Genomic DNA, 16,396 nt, shown 5'->3' on the forward strand with positions numbered 1-16,396 from the left:
TTTAGAAGCAAGTATATCAATTTTCCCAAGCTTTTCTTGAGATTTGTTAAAAGCGGTTTGTGTACTAATAAATTCTTTAAGCATGGCTTCAAGTCCAGGGGGTGAACTCCTATTATTGTTGTAAGAATTCCCATAAGAATTACCATAGCCGTTGCCATTATTATAAGGATATGGCCTATAGTTGTTACTAGAATTGTTAGGTAAGCATTGTTGTTGAAATTATTATTTTTAATGAAGTTTACATCAACATGTTCTTCTTGTGCAACCAATGAAGCTAATGGAACATTATTAGGATCAATATTAGTCCTATCATTCACAAGCATAGACATAATAGCATCAATCTTATCACTCAAGGAAGAGGTTTCTTCGACGTAATTTACCTTCTTACCTTGTGGAGCTCTTTCCGTGTGCCATTCAGAGTAGTTGATCATCATATTATCAAGAAGCTATGTTGCTTCACCAAGAGTGATGGACATAAAGGTACCTCCAGCAGCTGAATCCAATAAATTCCGTGAAGAAAAATTTAGTCCTTGCATAGAAGGTTTGGATGATCATCCAAGTAGTCAGTCCATGGGTTGGGCAATTTTTAACCAGAGATTTCATTCTTTCCCAAGCTTGAGCAACATGTTCAGTATCTAATTGTTTAAAATTCATTATGCTACTCCTCAAAGATATAATTTTAGCAGGGGGATAATATCTACCAATAAAAGCATCCTTGCATTTAGTCCATGAATCAATACTATTCTTAGGCAGAGATAGCAACCAATCTTTAGCTCTTCCTCTTAATGAGAAAGGGAACAATTTTAGTTTAATAATATCACCATCTACATCTTTATACTTTTGCATTTCACATAATTCAACAAAATTATTAAGATGGGCAGCGACATCATCGAGAACTAACACCGAGAAAATTGCTCTCGCATAACAAGATTCGATAAAGCGAGTTTAATTTCAAAGCCTTCTGCTGTAGTAGCAGGTGGAGCAATAGGTGTGCATAAGAAATCATTATTATTTGTGGTTGTGAAGTCACACAACTTAGTATTTTCAGCGTTGGCCATTTTAGCAACAGTAAATAAAACAAACTAGATAAAGTAAATGCAAGTAAACTAATTTTTTTGTGTTTTTGATATAGCAAACAAGATAACAAGTAAAGTAAAACTAGCAACTAATTTTTTTGTATTTTGATTTAGTGCAGCAAACAAAGTAGTAAATAAAACTAAGCAAGACAAAAACAAAGTAAAGAGATTGAGAAGTGGAGACTCCCCTTGCAGCGTGTCTTGATCTCCCCGGCAACGGCGCCAGAAAAAGAGCTTGATGGCGTGTATTTCACACGTTCGTTGGGCAACCCCAAGAGGAAGGTATGATGCGCACAGCAGCAAGTTTTCCCTCAGAAAGAAACCAAGGTTTATCGAACCAGGAGGAGCCAAGAAGCACGTTGAAGGTTGATGGCGGCAGGATGTAGTGCGGCGCAACACCAGGGATTCCGGCACCAACGTGGAACCTGCACAACACAACCAAGATACTTTGCCCCAACGAAACAGTGAGGTTGTCAATCTCACCGGCTTGCTGTAACAAAGAGTTAACCGTATTGTGTGGAAGATGATTGTTTGCAGAAAACAGTAGAACAAGTATTGCAGAGATTGTATTTCAAGAAAGAGAATTGGACCGGGGTCCACAGTTCACTAGAGGTGTCTCTCCCATAAGACGAACAGCATGTTGGGTGAACAAATTACAGTTGGGCAATTGACAAATAAAGAGAGCATGACCATGCACATACATATCATGATGAGTATAGGGAGATTTAATTGGGCATTACGACAAAGTACATAGACCCCCATCCAACTGCATCTATGCCTAAAAAGTCCACCTTCAGGTTATCATCCGAACCCCCTCCAGTATTAAGTTGCTAACAACAGACAATTGCATTAAGTATTGCGCGTAATGTAACTAGTGACTACATCCTTGAACATAGCACTAATGTTTTATCCCTAGTGGCAACAGCACATCCATAACCTTAGTGGTTCTTGTCACTCCTCCAGATTCACAGAGGCATGAACCCACTATCGAGCATAAATACTCCCTCTTGGAGTTACTAGCATCAACTTGGCCAGAGCATTTACTAATAACGGAGAGCATGCAAGATCATAAACAACACATAAGCATAGCTTTGATAATCAACATAACAAGTATTCTCTATTCATCGGATCCCAACAAATGCAACATATAGAATTACAGATAGATGATCTTGATCATGTTAGGCAGCTCACAAGATCCGACAATGATAGCACAATGGGGAGAAGACAACCATCTAGCTACTGCTATGGACCCATAGTCCAGGGGTAGACTACTCACACATCACACCGGAGGCGACCATGGCGGCGTAGAGTCCTCCGGGAGATGATTCCCCTCTCCGGCAGGGTGCCGGAGGCGATCTCCTGGATCCCCCGAGATGGGATCGGCGGCGGCGGCGTCTCTGGAAGGTTTTCCGTATCGTGGTTCTCGATGCGGGGTTTTCGTCACGGAGACTTTTTATAGGCGAAAGGGCAGGTCAAGAGGCGGCACGGGGCTCCACACCACAGGGGCCGCGCGGCCAAGGGGGCCGCGCCGCCTAGGGTGTGGCCCCTCCGTGGCCCCTCTTCGTCTCTCCTTCGGACTTACGGAAGCTTCGTGGAAAAATAGGCCCCCGGGCTTTGATTTCGTCCAATTCCGAGAATATTTCCTTACTAGGATTTCTGAAACCAAAAACAGCAGAAAACGAATCGGCACTTCGGCATCTTGTTAATAGGTTAGTTCCAGAAAATGCACGAATATGACATAAAGTTTGCATAAAACATGTAGATAACATCAATAATGTGGCATGGAACATAAGAAATTATCGATACGTCGGAGACGTATCAGTGGTCATGATTTCCATGGCCTTGGTTGGCGATGTTCTGCAAGGCGATGAGGTTGGCTTGGCGCTCGGCTCTTTCAGTTTCCCGGTCTGCAAGCATGGTTTGCAGTAGTTGCAGCATTGCGCCGTTGGTGCGATTCGGAGGGGCCATCTGAAGATGTAGAAGATTATGAGATGAGAGGGAACATTCTATGGTTCATTTTGGTTAAGTTTGAAAAACATTTGAAAACTTGTAATCTTTTCATGACAAACATAACATTCATTCATTCATGCAACACATAGTACAAACTACACACATACTCCAATGGTTTTAAGAACCATTCTCATGCTACGATACAAAGGACGGGATACAACTCATACCTACTATAAGTGAACTAGTGCAACTACTCCTCATCATCGATATCGATCGGGACGTAGTCGTCGGGTCCTGCCTCCAGAAACTCGTAGTCCTCCTCCTTGGTGTTCTCGTCATCCTCAAAGTCGTTGTCGTCGCTCAGGAAGGCGTCTCCTCCCCGAATGTCGATGCCTCCATCGTCATCCTCCAGCTGACGAATCTGATTCTCCTGGGCCTTGACAGTGGCCTCAAGTGACGCGATCCGGTCGCGAAGGCGACGAATCATAGCGTCCTTCTTGGCACGCTGCTGGCGAAGGCTCCTGCGGTCGTTGTTGAGTAGCTTGATCGCCTCACCCTGCTCGGTGATGTGAGCATGGGTCTGGTTCGCGTAAGCGCGAGAGGCGTCGAGGTCCTTCTGAGTCTGGTAGAGCATGAAGTCTAGGTGCTCAGCATGGTGCCTCAACTCCGGGTGCGGCTGCAGCTCCATGGGCACTCCCGCAGCATCACGCCTCACAAGGTGGGCGTAGCGAGAGGCGAGGATGCGCACCACGTTCTGTCCACAGAGGCGCGCAAGTGCCTCCTGTAGGCCACGTGCGAGTCCGTCGAGCCAGTTGCTCTCGCGGAAGGAGAAGAGGATCCTCTCGGAAGTGGGAGGCTCCATCTTGCCCCTCAAGTCGGCAGTGATCACCCACTGCAACTCTCCTCCGGGTGTGTCATCCAGCTGAACCCCGTGAAACTCGGGGTGTGGGCGCCCAAGGAAGTCAGAGACGGCGTTGAGGTCGTGCTCGAAGATCATGCTTCCTCCGTTCCCAAGCTGGTAAAACTTGGTGTTGATGGGTTCATTCGGCTCCATCTGAAAGAGAATTGGATGAGTAAGTTAGAGAGTGCAAAGTGTGGCAAAATTTTAAGTTGAGTCAAATAAGATAGAACATGATTCATCAAATTTTGGCAAAGTCTCCAAGACAAGAGTGTAGAAATTTTTCACAAATAGTTTCTTTCATTTGATTTCAAAGTTAAGTTTTTCAGAACGCCCATTCTAACTAAGGTCTTCTAAGGTCAAACAATGGCTTTGATACCAACTTTGTCAACACCCGGATTTTTAAGTCCGAATGCCTATTATGTCATACATCGCAATCCCAGGAATATTGTTGTTGCGAGGCATAATAGTTAAGTATCACAGTCATCGTTCATTACAAACCATAAGTCTTACAAATTGGAATCACATGATCCATATTACACGAATAGTTGATCTATTGATCAACGAACAAACACAAGTTCATAGTTCAACATAGCGGAAGCGTAAGATACAAGGACTCTCTAGTCCACAGGTGTAACATCCCAAAAATTCAAAACAAAATAAATGAATTTCACTAGTTCCAAATTTTGGAACCAACAAAAACTTTTATTAAAATAAGTTTGAGGCATATTGATCTTGCTAAATTCTTGTGCTATTGCCATGATTGCTTGTTATAATAGTTTGAAATAATCTTAAACCCTAAACCTCACCCCTCTTTTCGCCATCCTAATTAAAATAAAATAAAAGGAAATTAAATAAGAAAAAGGCATATGTACCTATGGCTATAATTATAAATCTTTACCCTAGACCTTTCCACTTTGCATAGAGGTTTGGAAAACCTTCATACACCTTACCTAAGGCTTATCAAACCAAATCCAAGTGGTTTCCAAAGAAAATAAAAAGAAACTAAAAATGCCATAGAGGCATATGAGAGTAAAATAGCAAATATGTGAATTTAAGAATATTGAACCTAATACATGTTGTGAATGGTTGGATCACTCTTATATACCGTATCAACACTCAACAACACCAATTGGGTCAAGCCAAGTCAAATTAAATCTCCAATGCAACATATGCATAGAGGCATATGTGACACATAGCCATAATACCCAATTCTTGCCCTATGACTTTAAATCTTGATCAAATGGTGTGAAACCATCTCTCAACCTAATATAACCCTAAATTGACCCTAACCCATGTTCAATTGAGGCAAGTCAACAATTTACAAGAATAATGAAAAGTGACACATCCCCTCTTATGTGTGATGGCCATTTTTGCAAATCTTTGAGCAAGACCATTTGAATTGGTTTCAATAATCGTAAAATGTTTCTAAACTAATAAGAATCACTTTAGAGTCAATAAAGGTCAAATCAATTGGAGAGAATTCAAATGGTGAGATAATTCCAATTCTTACTCACATACACTAAGGGCAATTTTACAAATCTTCATATGAGGCCACCATTGCTTGCCCTATGATTTCTAAAACTCTTATATAACAAAAACAAACACAAATGCATAAAAGAAACCAGATTCAAATCAAGGGAAATTTCAAATTTGACATACATATGATAATGGTCATATGACCCATTTATAAAATCTTCCCTACTTTACCCCCCTGCATTTGAATCTTCCTAAACTAAACTTGGTCAACTATGACCATGTCATCCAAGACCATGTCAAGGTCAACAACTTTCATGTTGACCATCTCTGCTGAAGTTGACTAGGTTGACCAGAATAAAAGTGACAAGTAGGGATGCTGAAATAAAGTAAAGATCATGTCACTTTTGACATTTTGCAAAACAACTCCAAATTGAGTGCCACCACCACCAATACTTCACTTTAATTATATAAATGAGATTCACCAAAAAGATTTCCAAAATTCGAATAAAAACTTCATGCGGCCATATGATCGAACACCTTGCTTGCAATAATCCAGATTTGAGCTACACCCTATTATCCTCTGGTTTCTTCACTAAACCCCTTTTACCTTTGATCATTACACTCTCTTACAGCCCCTGCATCATCCCAGTACTTGCCTTGATCGATTAAAGTGAGAGGAGAAAGAAAAGAAACCCTAGACTAAGCCTACCGTGGCCATGCCGGCCACCTTTGGCATCTCCACCTCTGGCCACCATTTCAACCTATTCCCTTGTCCTGGAGCATCACCGAGCCTCCCTGAGCACGCCTGTACCCTGCCCTAGCTCTCCAAGCCACAACATTGGCCGAACCAGGCGCGCCCATGCACGCCCAGTACCGTGCCAGACACGCGGTGAGCGTGCACCAGCAGCACACTGGACGCGCCAGTGCACGCCATCGCCTGGTCGCTCTCGCCCTTCCCTCGCCTTCTCCCTTTGCACACGCATGCGCCTACACCCCAGCTACCTCCTAGACATCCTCGATAGCCCGCGCGTGCGCCCTAGCCGTCGCCATGATCAACAACCTGCCGCACCCGTACTGAGGACACTCGAACGTCGCCAGCCTGCCATCATCCTCCCCTCGCTGCCCCTTCACGCGCGTCGTACTCTCCATGACCCCAGCAACCTAGCGCGACCCCTAGCTTGCCCCTTCGCCGCTCCAGACGCCGGCGCCATGGACGATCTCCCACGGGCACCCGCAGCACCTCAACCCCCTATAAAAGGAGAGCTCCCGCGCTCAAATCTTTCACACCAACAAGTTGCTCTCATCCCTCTGATCCTCCTCAACACATTCCCCTCCTCAATTAGCCTTCCTCTCGCTGGAATTTGACCGGAACCCGCCGCCACAGTAGCTCCTCGCCGCCGACGATTAACGCCACCCCACGCCTCGCCGACGGTACCAGGGGCTTCCTCGTCCTCGACAACGACGCCCAGCACCCCGCAGAGCCCCGCGGGAACCTCCTTCGCGCCGCCGACCCCCTACCTCGCCGGCGCAGCGAGCTCTCCTCCCCCGTCGACAACGACGACCCTCAGCCGTCGATCCACAATCTAATCCAGCGGCTCAGGTGAGTGGATACCGTTTCGGTGAGTTTAAGCCACTGACGGGTGGCCCCTCACATGTCAGGCGGCCCGTGTGTGCCAGTCACACTGCTGGGCCGGCCCAGTCCGTTTTTCCTGTGTAGCCCATCTAGTCTTCCCGCCAAGCCCAATAATTCAAAAACCAAATTTCTGTTAATTCAAATTCCCTGCTGATGCTGAATTCAAATTTGAATAGTTTAAAATCTACTGAACCAAATTTAGTAAATTTTATATATTCAGAAAGCTTATGATTTGCCCTAACTAACCTCACTGGATTCAACCTCATATGTGGTGTAGTTTTTGAATAGAAAAAATAACAAAACAGATACTTTTCTGAATTCAAATAAATCCTAAAAATCAACCAATTTGAATTTTGAAGTGAATCCAATTGCAATAATTCAAATTTAACAAACTCTAATTTATTATGTAAAAATATGATATATGTTCTGTTCATGATCATGGGCTAGATTCAAAAATTGGCTATGTAGTCAATACTAGCTCATTTAAACTATATCTAAATTTTAGGAATTTAAATTTATGAGGTGTAGCACCTCATTTAATTCATTCTCACAAGTGATATGAAGTAATGTGTTGACCTTTAAATGCTTAGGTTCATACTTGCTCACTTGTAGAATTTAAATCGACATAGTATTTAAATTGCAAAGGTTATTTAAAACACATGAGATGATGAATCTCATTTAAATCACTTTTCTCAAATACTAAGGGTGAAGTGTTGACCGTGGTCAACATGGGAGCACCCCTGGTTATTTGAGAAGATTAAATCTTAAGAAGATTCAATGAGAGGAAATTATTTCTCCAAACCAAAGAGAAACCCTAATTTCAACTTTCAATGAGAGGAAATTATTTTCCTAAATGTTAAATAAAGAAACCCTAGCATAATTTGAGAATAAATGTTAAGTAGTGATGCTAGATCCTTTGTGTGAGCCAATAAGGCTAATTAAGACTACTTAAGTGTTGTTTGGTGATTGTATCCTCGTATTCGTTTATAGACGCTAGTACCGGAGACTATCAAGAGGAAGAGGTCTTCTACCAAGAGGAAGAGCAAGAGAACTTTGATCATCTCACCAATCAAGGCAAGCTAATATTCTTACAAGATACCCTAAGGCAAAGCTCTACAATAGCAAGGCCTCATCCCCATTTAATTTATGCTTAATGATCCTATCCCAAGTTTTTACCTTACAAGTTTTTGACTTTGGCTTATCAAATTTTACTTTTTGATTCATGATTCACTTGGTTTAGAGATAGAGTAGAACAAGAACATCAAAGTTAGCCTAGAGCAAGACAAGCTAGTTAGCACCCCTCATGACTAGTTGCTAGTGCTAAACAAATAAAATTGACTACTCTAGATGGGAACTTGTGAAATGAAATGACTTTGAAAACCTTGGAATGATGATTCATTCTATTGAAAGATTTTGAAGGTGAATATGACTTGTGAATGACTTGGTGAATTTTACAAAAACTGATGGTTGGGTTCGGATGCGATACCATTCCAATTTGAAAGTACCCCCACAATACCCAACATGGGTAAGGGCTTAACTAGAAATTTATGTGCTTTAGTATGGGTTCCCTCTGAACAAGCGTCATCGGGGTTAGGCTGGAGGCTGCCTCTACAACAAAAGGAACTGATGAGAAATGACGTGAAATGAGGTGAATGTCCAGCCCAAGCCCTGTGCAGTTCCCGGGTTGACAGCGGTTTTCACCGGGAGGCCAAGCTCATGGGGAGAGGTGCTCATACTAGAGCATGTAAGTGAAAGGTTATGGTTGGTAGTCCGCATACGGAGTATGGTAAATCAGGGCCAGTTAACCCTGACGGATTATTGCAAATATTGTGGCACAAGTGTACGACCTCTGCAGGGTGTAGAACTATTCGAATAGCCGTGTCCACGGTTATGGACGGTTGGAAAGGCCATACTGTTCCGTCATCAGATCATTTTCAAAAATGTGACATATGAATTGTGACTTGAACTTGAAAGGGAATGGGGAATTTGATTTGAAAACACAACTGATGTTGTGGGAATGACACTAATGTTCCCACTTAAGTTAGTCTAGTGATTCAAGCATCTTTACTAAATGTTTATGAAATAAACTTGGCTTTATGAAAATAAACCTAGAGCTTAGTATCCCCTTATTAAAATTGATAGTGCTTACACTAGTATTAGTTTGCGAGTACTTTAAAAGTACTCATGGCTTTGTCCCTGGCTATTCAAATGGCCAGACTATGAAGGTGAACAGCAGTACGAGGAAGATGGACAGCAGGACGTCTACGACAACTAGGACCGCTCCTGACGTCAAGCGTTGGCCTGTGGATTAGATAGCCACTACTACTTCGCTTCCGCTATTTGTGATGTTCATTGATCGATAGATCAACTACTATTGTAATATTGGATCATGTGATCTACCTTTGTAAGACGATTATGTGTTGTAATAAATGATGACTCTATGATATTCAACTATTATGTCTCGCAACAACAATATTCCTAGGATTGCGATGTACGGCATAATAGGCATCTGGACTTAAAAATCCGGGTGTTGACAAGTTGGTATCAGAGCCATTGTTTGACCTTAGGAGACCCTAGTTAGAATGGACGTCCGAAAAACTTAGTTTCAAAACAAAGAAAGTGAATATTTCTGAAAACTTATTCTCACCCTTATCTTAAGATCGTTTCAATAGAATAAATTCATGCTCTACTTTTTCTTTGTAGCACTACCTAAAATTTTGCACACTTGAATACTTCTCTAATTTACTCCTCCTCTTTGTTCATAGATGGAATACAAATGGGAGTTCTATCAGCTTGGTCGCGGAGGAGACCTAACGTTCGAAAAAGATTTGAAGCAACTAGTGGACTACCTAGGCCACCCGTATCCCGAGTTCTTCGGAATACCCCTCAAAAACCACTCCGGAGGACCACCTCGGTGGGACGTTTCCACTGATCTCCGAAGAAAGCTTGGAGCCCCGGTATGGGAAACCATCTGGTTTTCTGTAACGGGAAACACTTGGAAGGAAGGACTAGTCAGAGCTATGCAAGAAGCAATTTTCCGTCTGTGCGGGCAAAATAAGGACAAGATCAAGAACACTCGCTTCATCTACTACCCAAGACATGACCCCATGGGAAGACCGATGACCACGCCCCTGCACACGGAGATGAACCCCTATGTAGCACACCAGGACTTCAGGAAGTACAAAACCCGTAGGGATTTGGACAACGCCCTCGCCTCTCGCCAAGCACATTACCCGTGAAGACGAAGAATTCCCCCCTGAAGAGTAGTATCATTTAAGGCACTTTCGTATGTGTGAGTTGTATCAGGATCCCCTTGTATCGTAGAGCGAATGAATGGTTCTTCAAACCAACGGTGTGTTAGCTTTGTAATATGTGATGTTTGGTATGAATGAAAAAGTGTTGTTGGTTTTTACCCCCGCAACACTACTCAAGTTTTCAATTTATGAACTTTTTAACTTTAAACAAAACAAACCCTAGAAATTTCCCTCTTATCTTATCATCTACCTCAATATTCAGATGGCCCCACCAACCCGCAACGCCACCCAGGATGCCATGATGCAACTGTTGCAGACAATGATGGCAGACCGAGAAGTCGAGAGAGCTGAACGCCAAGCCAACATAGCTGCACTACAACAGATAGCTCAGAACAATCAAGGCCACGGAAACCATGATCACCCTGGGTCAAAGCTGAAGAATTTTCAGAACACCAACCCACCGATGTTCAACAAGACTGAAGAGCCCCTAGATGCTGATGACTGGCTCCAGACCATGGAGAACAACCTCGAAGTTGCGGGAGTTGAAGCCGCAAAAAAAGTACTGTTTGCCACCCACTACCTGTCAGGACCTGCGAGCTGGTGGACAAGTGCCCGTGCAATGAATGCGGGACAAATGATGACCTGGGAAGACTTCAAGCTGAAATTCAGCAAGTACCATGTGCCTCAAGGACTGATCAAGAAGATGAGAGACGAGTTCCGTGAACTCAAACAAGGAAGGATGTCCGTGGTGGAATACCGCGACAGGTTTCTCACTCTGTCAAGGTACGCCCCGGATGAGACCGACACCAATGAGAAGAGAAAGGAAAGATTTCTGAACGGACTGCATGACGAGATGCAAACTGTGTTAGTGAACATTCCGTTCGCTGACTTAGAAGCCCTCGTGGACTCAGCCATACAAATGGAAGGAAAGTTGCATCAGGCCAATGAGAACCGCAAGCGCAGAATGCTGAACCAAAGTGGATCCCACCATACCCAGAAGCACCGCAATAACTCCTCTGGAGGATTCACCCCCAGAAACAACAGGCCATCTGCTCAGACTTATCGCCCCAACTATGCCAACAACAACGGAGGACCCCCGAAGCCCGGAGGCAACAACAACAATAACAGCCACCACAACAACAACAACCACAACAACAACAGCAACAATGGGAACAACACCAACACCAACACTGCCCCAATAACTGGAAGCAACACTGCTCCCGTCAACCCCAAGGACAAGTCCACGATCAACTGCTATGAATGTGGAGTTGTGGGCCACTACTCCAATGAGTGCCCCAAGAAGCTTGCCAAGATCGCCGCCAACACCGCTGCACCTGCCCAGCAACAGCGTCGCTTCGCCGGTAGAAGGAACAGAACAACAACAACAGCCGCCTCTACCACATGACTGCCACTGAAGCCCAGGAAGCACCCCAGACCATGCCAAGTATGTCTTCATGTTAATAAAATGCTCAATCTCTCTTAGGAACCTAACTTTTCTTAAAATCTCGGGACGAGATTTGTTTAAGGGGGAATGGTTTGTAACATCCCAAAAATTCAAAACAAAATAAATGAATTTCACTAGTTCCAAATTTTGGAACCAACAAAAACTTTTATTAAAATAAGTTTGAGGCATATTGATCTTGCTAAATTCTTGTGCTATTGCCATGATTGCTTGTTATAATAGTTTGAAATAATCTTAAACCCTAAACCTCACCCCTCTTTTCACCATCCTAATTAAAATAAAATAAAAGGAAATTAAATAAGAAAAAGGCATATGTACCTATGGCTATAATTATAAATCTTTACCCTAGACCTTTCCACTTTGCATAGAGGTTTGGAAAACCTTCATACACCTTACCTAAGGCTTATCAAACCAAATCCAAGTGGTTTCCAAAGAAAATAAAAAGAAACTAAAAATGCCATAGAGGCATATGAGAGTAAAATAGCAAATATGTGAATTTAAGAATATTGACCCTAATACATGTTGTGAATGGTTGGATCACTCTTATATACCGTATCAACACTCAACAACACCAATTGGGTCAAGCCAAGTCAAATTAAATCTCCAATGCAACATATGCATAGAGGCATATGTGACACATAGCCATAATACCCAATTCTTGCCCTATGACTTTAAATCTTGATCAAATGGTGTGAAACCATCTCTCAACCTAATATAACCCTAAATTGACCCTAACCCATGTTCAATTGAGGCAAGTCAACAATTTACAAGAATAATGAAAAGTGACAAATCCCCTCTTATGTGTGATGGCCATTTTCGCAAATCTTTGAGCAAGACCATTTGAATTGGTTTCAATAATCGTAAAATGTTTCTAAACTAATAAGAATCACTTTAGAGTCAATAAAGGTCAAATCAATTGGAGAGAATTCAAATGGTGAGATAATTCCAATTCTTACTCACATACACTAAGGGCAATTTTACAAATCTTCATATGAGGCCACCATTGCTTGCCCTATGATTGCTAAAACTCTTATATAACAAAAACAAACACAAATGCATAAAAGAAACCAGATTCAAATCAAGGGAAATTTCAAATTTGACATACATATGATAATGGTCATATGACCCATTTATAAAATCTTCCCTACTTTACCCCCCTGCATTTGAATCTTCCTAAACTAAACTTGGTCAACTATGACCATGTCATCCAAGACCATGTCAAGGTCAACAACTTTCATGTTGACCATCTCTGCTGAAGTTGACTAGGTTGACCAGAATAAAAGTGACAAGTAGGGATGCTGAAATAAAGTAAAGATCATGTCACTTTTGACATTTTGCAAAACAACTCCAAATTGAGTGCCACCACCACCAATACTTCACTTTAATTATATAAATGAGATTCACCAAAAAGATTTCCAAAATTCGAATAAAAACTTCATGCGGCCATATGATCGAACACCTTGCTTGCAATAATCCAGATTTGAGCTACACCCTATTATCCTCTGGTTTCTTCACTAAACCCCTTTTACCTTTGATCATTACACTCTCTTACAGCCCCTGCATCATCCCAGTACTTGCCTTGATCGATTAAAGTGAGAGGAGGAAGAAAAGAAACCCTAGACTAAGCCTACCGTGGCCATGCCGGCCACCTTTGGCATCTCCACCTCTGGCCACCATTTCAACCTATTCCCTTGTCCTGGAGCATCACCGAGCCTCCCTGAGCACGCCTGTACCCTGCCCTAGCTCTCCAAGCCACAACATTGGCCGAACCAGGCACGCCCATGCACGCCCAGTACCGTGCCAGACATGCGGTGAGCGTGCACCAGCAGCACACTGGACGCGCCAGTGCACGCCATCGCCTGGTCGCTCTCGCCCTTCCCTCGCCTTCTCCCTTTGCACACGCACGCGCCTACACCACAGCTACCTCCTAGACATCCTCGATAGCCCGCGCGTGCGCCCTAGCCGTCACCATGATCAACAACCTGCCGCACCCGTACTGAGGACACTCGAACGTCGCCAGCCTGCCATCGTCCTCCCCTCGCTGCCCCTTCACGCGCGTCGTACTCTCCATGACCCCAGCAACCTAGCGCGACCCCTAGCTTGCCCCTTCGCCGCTCCAGACGCCGGCGCCATGGACGATCTCCCACGGGCACCCGCAGCACCTCAACCCCCTATAAAAGGAGAGCTCCCGCGCTCAAATCTTTCACACCAACAGGTTGCTCTCATCCCTCTGATCCTCCTCAACACATTCCCCTCCTCAATTAGCCTGCCTCTCGCCGGAATTTGACCGGAACCCGCCGCCACAGTAGCTCCTCGCCGCCGACGATTAACGCCACCCCACGCCTCGCCGACGGTACCAGGGGCTTCCTCGTCCTCGACAACGACGCCCAGCACCCCGCAGAGCCCCGCGGGAACCTCCTTCGCGCCGCCGACCCCCTACCTCGCCGGCACAGCGAGCTCTCCTCCCCCGTCGACAACGACGACCCTCAGCCGTCGATCCACGATCTAATCCAGCGGCTCAGGTGAGTGGATACCGTTTCGGTGAGTTTAAGCCACTGACGGGTGGCCCCTCACATGTCAGGTGGCCCGCGTGTGCCAGTCACACTGCTGGGCCGGCCCAGTCCGTTTTTCCTGTGTAGCCCATCTAGTCTTCCCGCCAAGCCCAATAATTCAAAAACCAAATTTCTGTTAACTCAAATTCCCTGCTGATGCTGAATTCAAATTTGAATAGTTTAAAATCTACTGAACCAAATTTAGTAAATTTTATATATTCAGAAAGCTTATGATTTGCCCTAACTAACTTCACTGGATTCAACCTCATATGTGGTGTAGTTTTTGAATAGCAAAAATAACAAAACAGATACTTTTCTGAATTCAAATAAATCCTAAAAATCAACCAATTTGAATTTTGAAGTGAATCCAATTGCAATAATTCACATTTAACAAACTCTAATTTATTATGTAAAAATATGATATATGTTCTGTTCATGATCATGGGCTAGATTCAAAAATTGGCTATGTAGTCAATACTAGCTCATTTAAACTATATCTAAATTTTAGGAATTTAAATCTATGAGGTGTAGCACCTCATTTAATTCATTCTCACAAGTGATATGAAGTAATGTGTTGACCTTTAAATGCTTAGGTTCATACTTGCTCACTTGTAGAATTTAAATCGACATAGTATTTAAATTGCAAAGGTTATTTAAAACACATGAGATAATGAATCTCATTTAAATCACTTTTCTCAAATACTAAGGGTGAAGTGTTGACCGTGGTCAACATGGGAGCACCCCTGGTTATTTGAGAAGATTAAATCTTAAGAAGATTCAATGAGAGGAAATTATTTCTCCAAACCAAAGAGAAACCCTAATTTCAACTTTCAATGAGAGGAAATTATTTTCCTAAATGTTAAATAAAGAAACCCTAGCATAATTTGAGAATAAATGTTAAGTAGTGATGCTAGATCCTTTGTGTGAGCCAATAAGGCTAATTAAGACTACTTAAGTGTTGTTTGGTGATTGTATCCTCGTATTCGTTTATAGACGCTAGTACCGGAGACTATCAAGAGGAAGAGGTCTTCTACCAAGAGGAAGAGCAAGAGAACTTTGATCATCTCACCAATCAAGGCAAGCTAATATTCTTACAAGATACCCTACGGCAAAGCTCTACAAGAGCAAGGCCTCATCCCCATTTAATTTATGCTTAATGATCCTATCCCAAGTTTTTACCTTACAAGTTTTTGACTTTGGCTTATCAAATTTTACTTTTTGATTCATGATTCACTTGGTTTAGAGATAGAGTAGAACAAGAACATCAAAGTTAGCCTAGAGCAAGACAAGCTAGTTAGCACCCCTCATGACTAGTTGCTAGTGCTAAACAAATAAAATTGACTACTCTAGATGGGAACTTGTGAAATGAAATGACTTTGAAAACCTTGGAATGATGATTCATTCTATTGAAAGATTTTGAAGGTGAATATGACTTGTGAATGACTTGGTGAATTTTACAAAAACTGATGGTTGGGTTCGGATGCGATACCATTCCAATTTGAAAGTACCCCCACAATACCCAACATGGGTAAGGGCTTAACTAGAAATTTATGTGCTTTAGTATGGGTTCCCTCTGAACAAGCGTCATTGGGGTTAGGCTGGAGGCTGCCTCTACAACAAAAGGAACTGATGAGAAATGACGTGAAATGAGGTGAATGTCCGGCCCAAGCCCTGTGCAGTTCCCGGGTTGACTGCGGTTTTCACCGGGAGGCCAAGCTCATGGGGAGAGGTGCTCATACTAGAGTATGTAAGTGAAAGGTTATGGTTGGTAGTCCGCATACGGAGTATGGTAAATCAGGGCCAGTTAACCCTGACAGATTATTGCAAATATTGTGGCACAAGTGTACGACCTCTGCAGAGTGTAGAACTATTCGAATAGCCGTGTCCACGGTTATGGACGGTTGGAAAGGCCATACTGTTCCGTCATCAGATCATTTTCAAAAATGTGACATATGAATTGTGACTTGAACTTGAAAGGGAATGGGGAATTTGATTTGAAAACACAACTGATGTTGTGGGAATGACACTAATGTTCCCACTTAAGTTAGTCTAGTGATTCAAGCATCTTTACTAAATGTTTATGAAATAAACT

The sequence above is a fragment of the Lolium perenne genome, chromosome 3 (assembly GCF_019359855.2).
Source record: "Lolium perenne isolate Kyuss_39 chromosome 3, Kyuss_2.0, whole genome shotgun sequence".
Classification (NCBI taxonomy): domain Eukaryota; kingdom Viridiplantae; phylum Streptophyta; class Magnoliopsida; order Poales; family Poaceae; genus Lolium; species Lolium perenne.